Below are 14,306 nucleotides of genomic sequence, written 5' to 3'. Positions count from 1 at the left end.
TTATGGTTCAGGGCTAGGTTTGGGTTTTGGGGTGCAGGGGTATTTTTAGGGTTCAGGGGTAGGTTTGGGTTTTGGGGCACAGGGGTATTTTAAGGGTTCAGGGCTAGCTTTGGGTTTTGGGTACAGGGGTATTTTAGGGTTCAGGGGTAGGTTTGGTTTATGGGGGACAGGGGTATTTTTAGAATTTAGGTATAGGTTTGGGTTTTGGGGTACAGGGTATATTTATAGGGTTAAGATGGATTAGTGTTTAAGGGTGTTGGGTATTTTAAGGAGTAAGGGTGGGTTTTGATTATGGGGTGCAGGGGTATTTAAAGGGAGCAGGGTGGATACCCGGAGCTGTAATGTACAGAACCTGGGAAGAAAGAACAATGAAATATTTGACACAACGCACACCCCGCACACACCCACACCCCCAGCACACAATATGAGACATGGCATGAAGGGCGGAATGTAAAAACAACAGTTGATGGACAGAATGCAGAACAATGTCACACATTCACCCCAATACAGAGATCTGATGCTAAATCCATAATTATTTTTGCACTCCACACCACATGAGCCTTGACCCTGTGCCTCATGGGAACATTCCAGGCTGAACTGCCAAGCCATGTCTTTCCTGGATCAGACTCAAGCATCCTATGACCAATTTCTGGCTATTAACCAGGATAGCTTCACTCCGGAGTGTGGAGAGCATGGGACTCACGTCTGAGCATACCCATCCCACTCGGGGTGACAAATGCAAAAACAACAGTTGATGGACAGAATGCAGACCAATGTCATACATTCACCCCAGTACAGAGATCTGGGCCTAAATCCATCGTTTTTTTGCACTCCACACCACCCCAGTTCAGACATGGCCATATGCAAATCAGACTTGACCCTGTACCTCATGGGAACAGTCCAGCCCGAAGGGCGGAACGTACCACACGCCCCCAGCATCTGTCACGTCCCCCAGCACAAGCCCACAGTACAACGCAGACATGCCCACAAGGGACTACTTTGCTGGCACAGTTCTTTTACTTTCTAAATGTATATGGTGGGCGTCTACATAGCCTATGTCCTTCTGCTGCAACTGCACTTTCCAACGCTGTATTGGGTGTTGTGATTGGTGCTGTGGTTCCTGAGATTACCTGCCTCAAAGGTTTGGGCTCTCTCACTTTATTATATTAGTATGGATATATATATATATATATATATATATTCATACCACCATCCACACAGTTTTTCTACGTGTTTTTAATTTTACTCAGATATATTGATTTTTACTACATGCTTGCTGAGTTTCGATCACTGAGCCTCGATGAGCGAGCGTTGCTCACCTCACTGTATGGGGGATCAGACACGTCACCCTTCCTTGATACTTGGGTGGATTCAAGAGAATACCACTAGGGTGACTGAGAATTTAGCTTTTAATCACCTGTTGTATGTATCTTTCCACCTTATGTCTCCCTCTCTTCTAGGTGGGACAATAGGCCGGTATGCACTCAGGGGTAAGCCCGTCTACCTCGTTGGGTCATCCCCTATTAGAGGGAGACCTGAAGCCCCAGGCAGGGGCATACCTCACTAATCTTTGGTCCTATCAAAGTGCCGCCTGAACCATGGGCACTCGAGGCACGAAACATGTTGATCACTCCATACTGGAAGCTATGCTGGTACTTTAAGGCCACATGATAGTACCACTGTTTTTAGTTAGACCTGGTATTCATTATCTATAAAAATGTGTCCATTTAATACCGGAGCCTATTTTATCCAGCACTCACTCACTTCACCAACTAAACGGTTAGGTAGCCCCCTCACTTGCGCTCATCTATACGGCATCCCCAGATATAAAAGATCTCTGACAAAGGGCCCCCAGGCCTGTCAGGCATTGCAGTACTGGCCTGACGAGGAGCACCCAATGATGAAGCATGACACCCTAACGGGTGTGTGAGGGCACCATGATCTGACCTTCAGGTTTTCTTGCGACAGGGCTATTAGCCAATTGTGTCAACTCTTAGTGACCACCTTTGGCAAAGAAGGAACTAACTCTTTCTTGAAATTCATGGAGCAATACTGCCTTGACAACCACATCCAACTGGAAGGACATTTTCCCATTTCAGCCCTGCAGGATTTTCTGGTCCAAACCCACTCCGCAGACCCTCCACCTTTGGGAGGTACTGCTTTGGTATCTATTCTTTTATTTTTTAGTTCAAATCGTTTTTATTAGAAAGCAAGTTTTACAAAAACAAGGAAGGCAAAAAGATACTCTGAGGTACATTCAAGAAGGTGATGCAACCTATACATACACATGAAATTTGAGCATGAAGGATGGTTGCAAAGATGAGGGTATTTGAAAAGCAGAGTAAGGGAAAAGAAAGGAAAGAAAGGGAAAGAGAGAAGGAGAGAAGAGGAGGCATGAAAGAAGACGAAGGGAGAAGCGAAAGAAAGGAAAAGAGAACCGAGAACAGCAGCAACGTAGACTTATGTTAGGTAACCTGAGTTAAGACAGTGGGGTCACCGCGCCTGAATCTGTGGCCATATGGGTAAGAAGAACGAGAAATGCATCAAGGGGTATGACTATTAATCAAGCCTAAGGCGGATCGTAACAAAGTGCCCGTGAGTCAAGTGAACTCCAGAGCTTGGTGTGTGATTTACGCCACGGTGAGGAGTGGAGTATATCATTGTCTGCGCCCCTCAAGGAAGCAAGCCACTCCTGCCAGATTTTAAAAGAAACATCAGAGGCAGATTTCCATTTACTCAAGATGACTTTTCACGCAAGTGTGAGCATAAGATCCAGCAGGTGTCGATCATGATCATTCGCTAGTCTCGGTCTATTGCCCCTAATGCGAAGTCCCTAGCAGGGCGGAAGTGGAAGAGTCATTGAATGCAGTTATAAATTTTGTCCCAAAAGGTTTGGAGCAACGGGCATTGAAAGAGCATATGAGCCAGGTCACCTACATGGGCTTTGCAATTCCAGCAAAGGGGGCTATCAAGAAGTTTAAGCTTAAAAAGTTTGGCTGGAGACCAATATGCTCTATTTATCAACATGAATTTGGTCTGGGAGAGTATCAGAGATATTTTATTGGATAAAGGCGTAAGGTGTATCTTATCCCAATCGAATAGCATGTTAGAGGCGTTATGTTCATTTTGCCAAGCGACTTCGCACTTCTTATGCGTTTTCTGAGGGTTAGGGGAGAGGAGTTTGTAAATCTTTGAAACCATGTGACCCAGCGACATAAATTATTGGAGTAATTTACTGCAAAGTGCAGGTTCGTGCTGCGAGATGGCTCTGGCAGAGACAAGGGCTTTGAGGCATAAGAACCTATAGAAGTCAAGAGGTTGGAGGTCCAACCGGGATTGTAACGTTGAAAAAGGCAGAGGCGAGGATCCCTCGTGGAGGTCTTTCAGTAAGTTCAATTCTTTTTTAGACCAATCTTCCCAATAAAGGCATTTGCCTTCATCTTTGAAGGCCAGGTTAAACCATAACAAGTTCAAATTGAACTTGTTTATTTTGACTTTCACTTTACAATGTTTTTCCAGATTAAGAAGAGCTCTTTTAGTGTTGAGAAATATGTATTTGGAGTGAGGGAAGACTGTGACGTCCATCGTCATTATAGCGGATAGCAGTAAATTGTTGATGATAGCTTTTTCGATGTGGACCCATACAGGAGTGTATTCTGAGTGAGCTTGGAACCAGTTTGTGCCTTGCTTACAGAGGTATGCCGTCTGATAGCACCTAAAGTTTGGTAAACTTATGCCCCCCTTATCCTTTGGAAGTTGGAGTTTCCGCAAGGAGATTCTTGGTTTCTTGCCCTGCCACAGAAAATTATTAAAGAGCTTGTATATCTTGGCGAGGAAATCATCAAATAGCAGCATAGGTAGGGTACTTACAAGATAATTGACAAGGGGTGTGGTCATCATTTTCAGAGTTTCTACTCTGCCCCACCATGATAAAAATTTCGGGGACCAACCGTCCCAAAGGGAAGATATCTTTTTATGAAGGGAGTGTTCATTAATTTTGAGAGTGCTGATTAAATCTTTTTCAAACTGTATTCCTAGATATTTAAAGCTTTTCAGTTGCCAGAACAAGCCAGATCCGCCCATAATGCTCTTGTCGCCTGTGTTATTGAGTAGCTTCACCTCCGTCTTATCTTTATTAAGCTTGTAGCCTGACACTTCCGCAAAGTCTGCAATAGAGGACAACAGAGCCGGGACTGCCAATTCCGCATTTTCAGATACTACTAGAACATCGTCGGCATAGGCCGAAATTTTGACTGTGATTCCTTCATAGCAAATTCCTTTAATTTGGTCATTATTCCGGAGAGAGTAGAGGAAGGGCTCGATGGCAAGTAGAAAAAGAGAGGGAGAGAGGGGGCAACCCTGTCTTGTACCTTGTTCCAGGTTAAATGAGGACGAAAGGCATCCGCCTGCTCGTACTCTCGCTGAGAGGTTAGAGTATAAGGCCATTACCATTCATGTAAAACTTTCCCCAACTTACATTTATGCAGAGTGGCTTCCAAGTAAGACCAGTCGACCTTATCAAAGGCCTTCTCAGCGTCTAAAGTCACTGCCACAGTTGGGGAGATAGTGAAATTTGCTCTTTCCAAAATGTGTGCAAGGGTGCGTGTGTTGTCGCTAGACAGTGTGTTTTTGAGAAACCCTACCTGTGACGGATGAACGAGTTTGAGCAAGACTGAATCCGCTTGGCCAATATCATAGCATAAATTTTACAGTCAAGGTTGATCAGCGATATAGGCCTGTAGTTCTTCGGGGACATCGGGTCTTTCCCATCTTTTGGTATCTATTCTAACGGTGAGGATATTGCAGTGAGAATTATCATTTGAAAGAACCAGTTACTTACCTTCGGTAATGTTCTTTCTGGGGGATACTCTATCTAACTGCAGATTCCTCACTGCCCTCCAACCTCCCTATTCTATTGCGTGCCCCAAATTAGGGTTCTGCATAATGGCACTGACATGTATGTTGTGTTCGGCGTCCCAGGGTATGGAAAGCGGCAAGTAAGAAAATGGGGGCAGAACGAAGCGCATGCAGAGCCACATAGTGTCACACAGTGGTGTGCAGGAAGACTGTTATGAAAAATTCCTGGATCCAGTCTGATGCCTGGGTCATATTCTGAAGGAGAATTATCTGTGTGTAGATTGAGAATCCACCTGAAAGAGCAGATATGAAAAGCGTGTGCCCTTAAAATGGCGATGTATACAAGATACCATCTTGTTAGGAGTTAGGATTTTGCCTTAAAACAGACAGATTTAAGACAGACTTAAGTTAGGATTCTGTCTTAAGTCTGTCTTAAGACAAAATCCTAACTTCTGTGAATACCAAAAGTAGTAAGTTTAGGATTTTGTCTTAAGTTATTTCTGTAAATCAGCCCCTAAGAATGTGTCTGCAGTTGACAAGAATATTATCTGGATTCGCAATTTTTGTAATGGAATTCAGAGAAGGAAAGCGCTAATTTGGGGCATCCTTCTAAGGTTCAAGCTTGATCAATCTACAGGCAGTACTTTGCAGAAAAAATCATTAACGCGAAAAACTCCACTAAGACCCTCTTCAACATTGGTAAAGAGTTCACTAATCCTATTGCTCTGTCCGTTCCCGTCACCCCCAGCCAAGTACTTAGTGAAGGCCTATCTGATTTCTTTTCTGAAAAAATTGCTAATATTACTGCAACAATCCTTCAGAATCGTACAGAAGTAACTTCAGATCCTGGTCTCACACACAGAGACATCGACAGACTCCCCCATCGGAAGGCAACCGGAAACTCTGTATCAGATTCCTTCCGTGCTAGTACCGCCATGACGGCTTCCGTCCCGTAAAATGCCAGCGTTCCAATAGACGCCTACAGCACCCCAGATTGGAAGGCAAGCGGACATAATCTAACAGATCTCTTCCGTGTTATTTCCCTCGATGACGGCATCCGCACAGTAGTTTGCAGCTCATCCATCTACGTAGGACTAATTTGACAGGTTCACTTGGATATTTGCATGGCTTCCTGATGAAGGCCCTCAGCCGAAACGCGCGTAGTTGTTACATCTAGCCATGTTTTTAAATCACAACGATTAGTGTGTCTAAATAAGCTTCCATACGGTTCCCAGATAATGAATGTCATTGAAGTGGATTGAACTGTACCGTGAACAAAACTGTATATTAATGTATATATGTAGATTTACCATCACTTGTATAGTATAGTGGAGGCATACACACAGAAAAACTTAAAACAACAGAAAAAATGTTTGTATTTTAACCACAAAGAAACCGCTCCAATTTAAGAAAATAAAACTTATATATTTTTGTACCATGCACGGTGTTCACTTATAGTTATTGCTGTCTCATGTCAGGTCTTGTCCTTTAGTTAACCCAGTTCCTAATTAATCTGTCTTTCCAAGCATTGTGTTTATCCCGAATTAGGAACTCTAGTCGGGGATACCCCTTCCTTTTTACATATATGTAACTTCAGATCCTGACACCACCTGTGTCAAAGTATTCACTTCTTTTAGATACGCTGACTCTATTTCTAAAATGTAAATCAGGCTCACCGCTTGATCCAGCCCCGGCACTGATCCTGAATGATATTGCCCCATTAGTAATTAATCCCCTGCTTGAAATCTGGAACTTCTCCCTGCAATCGGGTGTTGTCCCTTCTTTATGGAAACACGCGTTACTAATTCCGATTTAAAAAAAAGCTGGTGTCGACCCAATGTGTTTTAGCAACTACCGACCGATTTCACTCCTTCCCAAGCCAGCCAAAGTGCTCGAGAAGGCGGTACAAGAACAACTGTCCGACTACCTAGAGTCTAACTTGCTGCTCCACGATTCTCAGTCAGGATTCAGGCCGGACTTCAGTACTGAATCAGCTCTACTAGAAGTGTCCGAGTCTATTCGTGAGTGTGCGGATAGGGGAAGGAGGCCATGCTGGTCCTCCTCGACCTATCCGCAGCATTCAACACCATCTCCCATGAAATTCTGTTAACACGCCTGCAGGAGGTGGGAGTCGGTGGGATCCCACTGGCCTGGGTTAAATCATTCCTGACGGATCGATTTCAACAAGTGATGCAGGGCTCCTTCTTTTCCACCAAGAAACCGTTGACATGGGGGGTTCCGCAGGGAGCTGCTCTCAGCCCACTCTTGTTCAACGTATACCTGAAGCCTTTAGCGAAAGTAGTGGAATCATGGGGCATCAGAGTGATCTTTTATGCTGACGATACTCAGCTTGTGTTTTCCTTTAAAGATCACTCTGAAAGCTCTCTACTAAATTTTCGCCACTGTTTGGGGAATATCGCCTCTTGGATTTCTTCAAATAATTTAAAATTGAACACGGATAAGACGGAAGTCTTATTTTTTAATGAGAAATCCCCTATCTCCACTAGCCTCTGGTGGCCGGCTGAATTGGATCCCCCCCCTGTACCTGTCCAAGCTGCCCGCAATCTGGGCTTCCAATTCAACACAGCCCTCTCCTGCAAAACCCAAATTAATAAAGTCTTGGCGTCCTGTTTCGGAAAGCTTCGCATGATCAAAGAAATTATCCCTTTCCTACCATTTGATTCACGCAGGATAGTAGTCCATGCCCTCATAACGTCCCATTTGGACTACGCAAATAGTCTGTATGTTGGAGCCCCGGCATACCTTATTAATCGATTGCAGACAGTACAGAATTCAGCGGCCAGGTTGATCTGCAATATCCCCTACCGTCACTCCATCTCACCTCACCTGATCAAATTGCACTGGCTCCCAGTGAGACTGCGTATTCAGTTCAAATCCCTGACCCTTGCTTTCAGAGCGATTAATGGCCGAGGCCCTGCCTACCTGAGACACAGACTGAAGATCTTGCAAGCAACGCGGAATCTGAGATCTAACCATCTCTGCTTAATGCTCTGCCCCCGTTTTCGTCTTGCGCGTACGGGAGGGAGGGCCTTTGCAGTGGCCACTTCCAGACTTTGGAACCATCTGCCATAGGAACTCAGAATTCTGACATCAGAGCCTCTGTTCCATAAGAAACTTAAGACCTGGCTCTTCTCTCTGATCTAGCCCACTCTCTTTCCTCCTGAACCTTACTGAAACTCACTAGATGTTGTCTTCAGCGCCGGGACACCCCCGTTGGGGGTAGCTGCGCGCTTAACAAGCTTCTAAATAAATAAATAAAATAAAATAAATATAGTGCTATCCTATAATGCAGTGAATCCCTATCACCATGGACATCTCTGTATGAAGGTGAATAAGGCACCTTGGGCACACAAGAGAAACTACTCAGGGCACCCATTAAATAAGTACCTAACTTTTGTATGTTGGTGGCACCATGTTATAAGGTCCTACTATGATACCAGGACTGTGCATTAGGGTGACGGAACTTCAGGGTTGGGGCGAGGCCAGAGAACCAAGATGGCGGACATCACGATCAGCGGAAACGGCAGTGCTGGCCTGCAGCATTGAGGTGGTGGACACCAAACACAGTGGACCCCTAGTCTGACAGGCCTGCAGAGCGAACTGCAGGGATAAAGTACTGAACACTGAAGTTGAGTGGCCTCGGAGGAGGACTGCGCACCAGGGTGGGTGCTGCGGCGACAGACGTTCGTCATCCGCAAGAAGGCAGGAGACGAGGCCGCAGTGATTCTGTATGTTAGCTTCCCCATGGACTGAGGCCGCGTCAGAAGCCTGGGGCAGTATCGGGCCTAGTCTAGACCGAGTCGCTCGGGGTGGGTGAGAGTGGGGTACACCTTTTGGGCCTGGGAGGGCCACCCCTCCTTGATCCCATTGTGTACCTGCTGGCATGTCCATAGCGCTGATTAACCAGACGCAGAGCCACCTTGAGTCTGGCTAATGAGTTGCTGTCCCACAAAGAAGGACAGCAAAGGCTACTACTGCCTGTCGTCCCCACTACTGCTGGCCCTGGCAGATTTGTTGGAGGGGTGGGCCTACCAACAACCCCCCTCACTTGTGCGGAAAGCACCCGCGGCCTGACACAGTCAATCAATCAATCATGGGGCTTTAAGCGTGCTACTCACCCGTGAGGATCTTAAGACGCTGAGGGGGCAGCTCCGGTTGGTCGAAGAGCCAGATCTTGAGGGTCTTCCTGAAGATGTGCAGGGTTTGGGGCGCATCTGATGTCTATCGAGAGCTCGTTCCAGGTCTTAGCCGTGATGTAGGAGAAGGATTTTCCACCCATTCTTGCTCTGCCAATGAGCAGGGTTTCGGCGAGGGCAAGATTGGCGGATCGGAAGTCCCTCCTGGGTACGTGGAAGGAGATTCTGTCATTGAGATATTGGGGTCCGGTGTTGTGTAGGCATTTGTAGGCATGGGTGAGTATCTTGAAACTTACTCTCTTTCCGATGGGGAGTCAGTGGAGGCTGCGCAGGTGTTGGGAGATGTGTTTGTGTCGAGGGATGCTGAGGACGTCTCTGGCTGTGTGTTAGACCTGTCTGGCTTTTTGGCGCAGTCCCTCCTCTTTATTATTTATTTTGTCCCCTTTTTGCCCCTCATACCCTTGATAATTTTTGTCCACTGACTTTTTCTAGGTGTTGGCCATGGGGATAGGTGTTCTTTTTCCCCTCATGGTTTTTCACCTCAGGCCTTGAGGCCTGTTCTGTAAGGAAACTGTTGTAAGTCACAAAATGGAGGGCCCTAACTGTCTCCAACTGCCACCTCTTAGACTGCCCCATAGGATAACCTTAGGCTTTCCAGAACCTTCTGGACCCTACTGGACTCTGTGGGGGTTGACTATAAAAGGGCAGGGGTTGGTCAGCCATTTTGTCTTGCAGTAAGCCTGGACAGGAGCAAGGTGACTGGTGAGAAGGAGCGCGCGCTGGAGTAGGGAGAGACTGGTCAAAAGGGCAGCTTTCCCCTGCAGATCGACGGGCCCACTTTCTAGCCTATCTAGCCCTGTACCTATAGAGGAAGTGCTTGACCAAAGGACTGTATCCTGATTGCTAAAGTCCTGAGAAAAAGGGGTGCTGAATTGGGCTCTGGCGTGTCACCGCCTTCGTGAGGAAACAGCCCCCCATTCTGGTGAAGAAGAACTCCCATCTGGTTGCTGGACGACTTCTGGGAACCCCCCCCCTCCGAGCCCCTCTTCCTACCTGTGGCAGCGGAGGTAGAGAGCTGTCAGGCCGTTCTGCCACTACCGGCGCGAGGTGACCGGCGCCGTGACGGAGTGAAGCCGAGGCATCTGAGGTGAGGAGCAGATCGTCGAAGTCCCCGGACTGTTTCCGGGTGGGCGGAGACAAGGAGAGGCATCCCCTGCACAGCGCGATCTCCGGCGGAGAGACACTCTCTCGACGCGCATGCCCAGTGGAGCCGCCGGTCTTGGTGAGGCGGAGTCGGCGTGAGTGGATCCTGCGCAGCCCAGCCTCGTCTACAGAGTGCGCCGTGAGGGAGAGCGGCGCCGAGGGACGAGAGAAGGTTCGTCAATACCAGAGTGCGCCGTGAGGGAGAGAGGCGCCGAGGGACGAGAGAAGGATCGCCGGCTCCCACTGTGCGCTGTGAGGTAACGGTTCCTCCGCCCCCTTGGTGTTGAAGTTCCAGGGGCGGCCGAGCGAGCCAGCGCCTGCGTTCCCAGACAGCAGGACAAGAGCGGGGAACTTCGCGGGAGCTGCCGGCCTGGTGGCTCCTCATCCGGAAGGTCAGGAAGCAGTCTGACTCCAACGCTTAGAGGAAATAAGTAAGCCGGGTAGCTGGGGAAGGTGGGGAATCAGTCCGGAAGACGGACTTAACTGAATGAGGAGGGAGGACACCATCTAACCCAGGAATAGAGACCACACCTACATCGGGTTCAGAACCAGAGCATAAAACCATCTGATAAAAGAGTTGAGAACCAAACTGTGATTTAGTTTCACCATTAACCCTCACACGCCCTGGGAGTAACAGGAAGGCTCCTGTGGGGATTCAGTAGAAACGAGTGATCCTGGTCAGGTGTGTGAGCTCGAGCTTAAATAAAGGAGGGGCTCAGGATAGTAACACCGTTTAGGTTTATGAGCCTTGCACCAAGCTTAGTTGGGGTGAGACCTACTGTTTTTGCAAACTGAGTAAGGGTTTAACGCCTGGTGGGATCAGTTAAGAGTTTGCAACCCTAAGCCTTTTGTAAGCTAATGGTGTCCTTCACTGTACTGTAACTGAAACGCATAGTATTACAAGTTTAATCTGTAGCCACAGAATAATTCCTGTGAAGGGAGTGAAGTAACTTCGAGAAGCTGAATTGTTGTACGTAATCAATTGAATGACGAAAAGGAGTTACTTGCTAAAGGTGATAAAGTAATAAGATTAAGAGTACTGAAGAAGTTAATTAATAAATTGCTGAGCAGCTTTAGAAGTGTAATTGTTGATATTAAGATAACCTGAAATGTCTTACACTGTATAATTTGAAACCAAAGAGCAAATTATTTTTATAAAGCAGTACGTATTTTCCCACATTTTTGGTGTAGTGTTTTCTTTTTGAGTGCTATTGCGTGGAATTTCTTTTGGGTGGTCTGCAACCTTTACACTGTGCCTCTGATATGCTAGTCTTGCCCTAGGCCAGGCTACCCCAGTTGCAACATATTGGTGCCTAGCGGTGGGATCCTGACTTGGTTGCAGCTACTCACTAGTAATTTGACGTGATACACTAAACCTACACCAGGAGTTTTCTCCTTGCGGCCCTCCTAATTTGTCTTTTTGATTTTTCCAAATTTATTCCTGGTGGTGGGTGGAGTTGGCTTTAGGTTGCCCTTGCAACTCTGAAATTTCTGGTGTGTATCTAGGTTTGCCTGACTCACAATGGAGTTCGCTGTGGAAAACCTAGAGGTCTATTCCGTGTCACAATTGAAAATGTTCTGCCAACAAATGGGGGTATTTTTCAAACATGGTGCCAGGAAGGGGGAGCTCCAGACCAGTCTTCGGGCTTGGGTGGAGGCACACCAAGAAAAGAAGGAGGAGGAAGAGGGGGCAGACCAGGACACGGTGGGGGGGATAGATGATTATTCCACACTGAAGGGGAAAACTTACTCCCAGGACCAGTGTCCTACTCCAGAAGGGGCAGTAGCATCTCTGGGGGAAGCCTGACGGAAGCCGAGCTCACCGATAGGAGGGAGAAAAGACAGTTAAGGTGGCAGTTGGCTAAGTTGGAGCAGGAGAAAGAGCAGAGGAGGATGGCCCACGAGTTCAGACTGAAGGAACTGGAGCTCCAGAGTCTGCGACGGGGGTCCTCTCCTAGTAGGAATGGTGGCAGCGAACCAAAGGAGTCAGCCAGGGAGACCAAACCCCATTTACCAAAAGACCTGATAGCGAGCTTCAGTCAGGGGGACGATATAGCAAAGTGGCTGGCTGCTTATGAGGTTTCTCTGAGGGTTCATGGGGTGCAGGAGAAGCACTGGGGGGGTGGTTTGTACAGGTACATGCCTCCTGCTGGTCGGGACACCTTGCTGGCCCTGGAACCAGAGGAACAAACTAACTACCCCACCATGAAGCTGGCGTTGTTAAGGAAGTTCGGGCTTACCCCAGAAAGGTACCGACAGAAGTTCAGGGGGAGCCACAAGTTGAGCACTCAGAACTGGGTGGACTTCCTTGACTACGCCAGAAAGGCCTTAGAGGGCTGGGTCCAGGGCAGTGAGGTGAAAGATTATGAGGGGCTGTACGATCTATTTTTGAGAGAACACCTCCTCGAGAAATGTTTTCCCGAGCTTCGCCAACACCTGGTGGACAGCAAGCTGACCAATCCCCGGAAGCTTGCAGAGGAGGCGGACATCTGGACAAGTACCCGGGTGTCCTCCAAGGGGACTGGAGGGGAATCTCAAAAAGCCGGACAGGGCGCCCCCCAGAAGAAGGAGGGGGGGGAGAAAAAGAAAGAGTTCTCTAAAGGTCCCCAAAATAACTTCCAAGGGAAGGGAGCAGGTTTCACCCCTAGGGCAAACCCGCCCCGAAACCCTAATCCTGGCCAAAGCCAGCAGCCCAGGGTTCTCCACTGTTTTGAATGTGGTGGTGTTGGACATTATAAGGGGGATGTCAGATGCCCAAAGAGACCACCCACTCCCACCGGAGGAAAGTCACCGGGAGTAGCTAGTGTAGCGCTCGGGGAGGAGTTGCCCTTAGATAAGGGGGGTGAGTGGGCGGGTGTCACCTTAGTGTCCCTGGGAGAGCGGGAGATGGTGCCAAAGATCCAGGTGCCCCCAAATACTACAAAGTATGGGCAATGGGTTACCATCAATGGCCAGAGAGGGGAGGCTCTGAGGGATACAGGAGCCAGTATGACTATGGTGAGAAGTCAGCTGGTGTCTCCAGAGCAGGTTGTTCCTAATGTACTCCACCCCGCCGCGATGGCTGACGGCAGAATGGGCCACTATCCAGTGGCTGAGGTTCCCTTTGAGTGGGAGGGGGTTGCAGGTTCACTTCGAGTTGCCGTAAGCCCTGCCATGCCAGTCGATTGTCTGTTGGGGAATGACATGGAACACAACACTTGGAGAGAGGTGGAATACCGGACGCATTCTGCGATGCTGGGTACACCTGACTGGGCCTGTGTCAGCACACGGTCTGCGACTGCCCGGAGAGGGAGTTCGCCTGGGTTGGAGCCTGGAACAATGGCCCAACCCGCTGCTAAGAAGGGACAGACCCGGAGACAGAGAAAGCCTGCTCCGGCTTCCACACCCCATGAGACAGATCGGCCACCTGCGGTGGTGGACCAGGAGTCCGTGGAGGGGGAAGTAGACTCTCTGGAGGATTTACCCATCCCTGCGGAGTGGCATGTGGAGGGAGGTCCTACCAGAGAGGAATTCTGTAAGGGGCAGAGGGAGTGCCCCACCCTTGAGGGACTGAGGCGACAGGCTGAAGCCCAAGCAGCAGGTGATGTTACGGGACATTACCATATTGTAGTGTAGTTCCTAGTTTCCCACTAGGCCCTGCGCATTGGAATAACATAAACAGTAGTATCGACGTGGAACTGCGGATATTCCAGGCCTCCACTGACTATGCTAAACTTAATTGGGTGTGTTACAAACTAGCTCAGAGGTCACTGGAAACTTTCTTCTCTGCATAGGAAGTGATCAGCTTCCTTGGCACAGACAAGAAGGGATTCAGTTTTCCAACAACCGTGCAACATGACAACTTTGCTCCTCAGATCAAGAGCCAATCTCTAGGGTCGTGTGAAACAATAGACATGTATTTCACTCAGTCAGTCTAGTGCAGTTTACTTTCACGAGATGTAGAGAATAGAGAGATGGGCGTTTGTCAATAAAGGGTTAACATTTATTGAACAGTCTTTCTTCTCGTACAAGAGAAATGTATTGCCACAATTGCAAGACTTGTTATGATAAAAAGTACGTACAGTAAGATAAGGATTGCGAAATAGAACT

Source organism: Lissotriton vulgaris, chromosome 1_1 (genome assembly GCF_964263255.1).
Source record: "Lissotriton vulgaris chromosome 1_1, aLisVul1.2, whole genome shotgun sequence".
In the NCBI taxonomy this organism is placed as follows: Eukaryota; Metazoa; Chordata; class Amphibia; order Caudata; family Salamandridae; genus Lissotriton; species Lissotriton vulgaris.
Note: the sequence above shows the minus strand (reverse complement) of the source record.